Below are 4,936 nucleotides of genomic sequence, written 5' to 3' on the forward strand. Positions count from 1 at the left end.
CCCATTCCGCCCAGACTGGATCTGATTATGTCTCAGAGGCAGGCCCAAGTGTCTCATTAAGAGGTGAAGATAAAAAGGGAGTTGTTGTTCATTGTTGTTATTATTTGTGTCATTGTTCATTTGTCACAGATATAAAGATTCTTCTGTCATGAAAAAATGGAGACTGCTGAAGCAATTTTCAAATGGCTTTGCAGATTATAAGGCTATAGTTTCATTTGCACTTTATTTCAATTTTATTTACAGTTTATTTATTTAATTTAAAAATAGATGTATATTATTTGAATGCATTTATTTTATCACCCCCTTTTTTATTGATTTTTTTTTTATTAATTTAAAGTGAAATCCTAATATTGGTCTTTTTTTAGAATTATTATTAAAAAGCCTGACTTGATTCTTGAAAATGTTCTTGTCACAGCCTGATTTGGTCCAGGAATTATCAGCCTGTTCAGTGTCATGATACAGTATGTGTTACATACACATGTTTAATAAAAGTCTTTGTGATAATCCCATTTTATCATTTCATTTCATTTTACAAGGTTTTTGCTTGTTAAACAGTAAGTGGATTTGGTTTATTATTGAATACAAATTAAACCGAGAGTGAGGTCAGTGGACCCCGGGCCACTTTGTACTTTAAAAATTGGGCCTCAAGGTCAAAAAGGTTAAGAACTCCTGCACTAGACACAGAGACTTATTGTCGTATCTTTGCCGCCCGCGCCGCTCAGCCTTGTAGCCTTTGCGGCGCACCTTCCCATCCCGCATCCGCCTGCTCTATCCCGGCCAAGATCAATATTCAACATAATCCGACCAGGAGTTATGCTCTTCCCCATACACCATCACCAGCCCCCCCTGCGACTATTATTCCCAGGCCAGTCGCACCTAATCAACCCCTCTTTTCACCTAATATTAATGGTGTGGACAAGAGGGGCAGACCTATCCTACGTCAAGGCGGGCGCACAATATGCAACAACTTCAACGAAGAGGGGTGCAAAATGTCACAATGCCGCTACCTCCACGTGTGCTCTTTCTGCGGCGGCGGACATGCCAGGTCTGCTTGCCCGCATAATCCTACTTCCTTCAAGTCAGGTAAGCACCCCTCAACACCCATCAATATCATGGCACTGAAAGCTGCTCTCCGTCACCATCCTGATCCCGCTTTTGTCGAATTTCTTGTTACCGGTTTCAAGGAAGGCTTCCACCCCGGTATATCAGCAGAACCATCTGCTTCATTTGAATGTAATAATCTGCAATCAGCCATCAACGACCCTAGCTCTGTAGATCGCCTACTCTCTAAAGAGATCGAGCAAGGCTTCATGATCGGCCCCTTCTCTCAACCTCCCTTCCCTACCTTTCGTATCAGCCCTCTCGGCATAGCTACCCGAAAATACTCAGACAAGCAGCGGATCATCATTGATCTCTCAGCTCCGCACGGCACCAGCGTCCCCAGCGTTAACAGCCTCATCCCTAGCGAAGATTACTCACTTCATTACGCTACTATAAACCACGCTATCGCTCTCATTAAACTTGCAGGCAAAAATTCATGGCTTTCAAAAACCGACATCACCAGTGCATTCAAAGTCCTCCCTATCCACCCTGATTTCTGGAGGTTTTTCGGCGTAAAATGGCGAGGTGCTTACTACTTTGCAGTGAGACTCACCTTCGGCTGCAAAAGTAGTCCCAAACTGTTTGACACTTTATCAGAAGCCCTATGCTGGATATTATGTAATAATCACGGCATCCAATTCCTTGTTCATCTCTTAGATGATTTTCTGCTCATCAGCCCACCCTCTTCTCCTCCCGCATCTGACATAGCCACACTGACCGCTGTGTTTGCCGACCTTGGCGTCCCACTATCGGCGGAGAAAACGGAGGGCCCATCCACTTCACTAGAGTTCTTGGGCATCACGCTCGATACTAACTCGTTCCAAGCGTCCCTCCCCATCAAAAAGCTTAAACGTATCTGTCTTCTCATTTCTAACTTCCTCATGGCCCCATCTTGCACCAAACGACAATTACTCTCACTCCTCGGCCACCTTAACTTCGCCCTACGCATTATCCCACAGGGTCGGGCATTCATTTCTCACCTTCTGTCTATCGCCTCATCAGTACCGTCGCTCCTGTCATCCGTCTCACTAAACCCATCTTGTCTCGCCGAGCTGCGCTTATGGCTCCATCTCCTCTCAAACTGGAACGGTATTTCTTTCTTCTACGACGATCAATTAACCAACTCTCTCGATATTCAGCTCTTTACCGATGCCGCTCCCTCAGCCGGTTTTGGGGGTTTCTTTAATGGTAGATGGTTCGCTTCGTCATGGCCCCCAGAGATCACGAACAATTGCGAGGTCGCTTCCTCCGCGCTCTTCGAAATCTACCCAATCGTAGCTGCCGCCGTCCTATGGGGACACGAATGGTCCACAAAATCCATCCTCATACACTCCGATAATCTTTCAGTAGTCGACATCATCAATAAAGGTCGTTCCAACTCTAATTCAATCATACCATTCATGCGTTGCCTCACATGGCACTCTGTTACCCACCAATACATCCTCCGCGCTGCCCACATCCCAGGCCACCATAATGCTATTGCTGACTCTCTCTCGCTTCCTATTTCAGAAGTTCAGAAACTTGGCTCTGAATGCCGACCCGATGCCGACTCCAGTTCCTCCGTATTCAGCGTTGACTTTCAACGTATAAATCCATCTCTGGTACCCCTTATCATCGAATCTCAAAAGCACATCATTAACAGTTTATCACCCGCAACACTCTCCTCATACTGGACAGCCTGGAATAATTTTCATCAATTTCATAACCGACATAACATTATTTTCCCCTCATTTGATCTCACCGCCGTAATCTGCTACGTTACTTATTCTCATTCTGTTTCGAGGATAAGAACATCTACCATCAAATCCTACCTCAGCGGCATTAGTTTCTTCTCTAAACTCATCACCGGTACTCCCAGCCCAGCTTTAAACCATCCCCAAGTTAAGTCTCTTCTCTCCGGTCTCCTCCGCCAAGAACCAGCCAAACCTCCTAAACGGCTTCCTCTTACCGCCGAACTACTGTCCGCTTGCCTACACACTATTCGCTCCGGTTACCAAACTCCTCACATCGCCCTGACCCTCGAAGCTATGTTCGTTTTAGCCTTTTACGGTTTCCTCAGATGCTCAGAGTTCACCGCATCATCATCCCATTTCGACCTGTGCCGTCATGCTTGCATCTCCGACTTATCAATGTTTTCTGACGATACTATAGTACTCCATCTGAAGAAAACAAAAACGAATCAATCCGGCCATCTTACTCCCGTCTTCTACTTTAAAAACCAGTCTTCTTTAGATCCATTCGCCATCCTTTCTAACTATCTTCTCTACTGAAAATCCCACGGCACACCTCTATCTCACCCTCTTTTCATCTCTGAATCCGGTCAAATAACCTTTCGGTCCTGGTTCCATCATCATTTACGCCAAATACTGTCTTTGTCCGGTTTATTACCCACGCATTACTCCGGGCACTCCTTTAGGATCGTTGCCGCGACTTCAGCATCCCGTAACGGCATACCTGAGCACTTCATTCAAATCATGGGCCGCTGGGCCTCGTTAACATACCATCGATATATCCGCTCAGACCTCAACGACCTAAGATCCGCACAAGCACGCCTTAAATAACTGGAGGTTTTTGGGGGTTCGTCGCTGCCCGGGCGCAGTGACGGATCCTTCATTTGACCTCCCCACACCGCATCCAGATCTCCGTACGAAGACCACGCATCATCAATCATGCACATTCATTCATTCATTCATTCTGTCAATAAATCTGTTGAATCGTATCTCATTGTTGATGTGTTCCTTGCTCGTGAAACTGGGAATTTTTTTCGCAGTTCATCTGTGAACGTGCATTTGCACTTCGGCATCTTGAACGCTTCAGCTGCACCGCCGGTGTCTGCTGCTTTCTTCTAGTGAGTTTTGGAGCTCAGCCCTCAGGGCAGCTTCTCCGGGGTTACGTCTAACCCAAGCAATGCCAACCGGGAAGGGGGGGGCACACACTTATACACACACAGAAGGAAAACTGGACATTATCACCAATTCATAAAAACCACCCAGACGCCCCGGACGGGACGTACAAAGTGAACATGTCCGGGGAAAAGAGGACGTTTGGTCAGCCTACATTACCAAGATTCCTGTAAAATTAGCTGAATTTCAGTGAGCCTCAGCTGTACTGTGGATGAATGCTAACATGAATGCAAAGGCTATCAAATCGAATTACTGTACATCTCTCCATGTTTGCATGTTGAAAAGCTAATTGCCCAGTTAATATTTGTATTCTACTTTTCATTTACAGTTCAAGTTCAGAAGAAGCATGACAAACAACATTTATACATGAGGTAACATTAACATATGAGTCTGCCATAGAGCGCTAACTAGCTTTCATGTTGTGCTAAACATTAGCAACCTAAACTGAGAATGTTTAGGCTACTAAAGTACATACTAGTATTAAATGTTATGGATATGATTTGGATTGTGATATTAAAGATAGATATTCATAATGAGCAGAACTTGATGCACAGACCTTTAAAAGAATAGAGGAGACATTCCTATATTTGTGTTGTGTTCAAATATTGTAAAGAAATGTTTATTCATGTAACTAACTGTATTGCTTTCATAAAGTCATATTGATTATTCAAAACTCAGATTGGAGATTTTGAATAATCAGTTTGAGAGACGCTCAACATCTCGATATAGCTTTATGAAAGCAACAGTGTTAAAGTTACATGAATAATTCAAAAAACAGTTTATTTCTAGTATTTGACATTGAAAAACTAGAACTGTCAGAGTCTTGTGATTGGTTTGCTCACTCCATATGAAATCATCTTTTGTCAGATGGATGTAACCCTTCACTTGTCCCTCCAATGTTGTAATGTTACTGCTTTCATTTACAGCACAGC

At 44.1% G+C, this 4,936-nt stretch overlaps 1 pseudogene; it reads left to right on the forward strand.

Moving 5' to 3' along the window:
* The first annotated feature begins 989 nt into the window (after positions 1 to 989).
* LOC128363483 (uncharacterized) lies at positions 990 to 2,691 on the forward strand (annotated as a pseudogene).
* The last annotated feature ends 2,245 nt before the right edge of the window (positions 2,692 to 4,936 follow it).

The sequence above is a fragment of the Scomber japonicus genome, chromosome 8, assembly GCF_027409825.1.
Source record: "Scomber japonicus isolate fScoJap1 chromosome 8, fScoJap1.pri, whole genome shotgun sequence".
Lineage (NCBI taxonomy): Eukaryota > Metazoa > Chordata > Actinopteri > Scombriformes > Scombridae > Scomber > Scomber japonicus.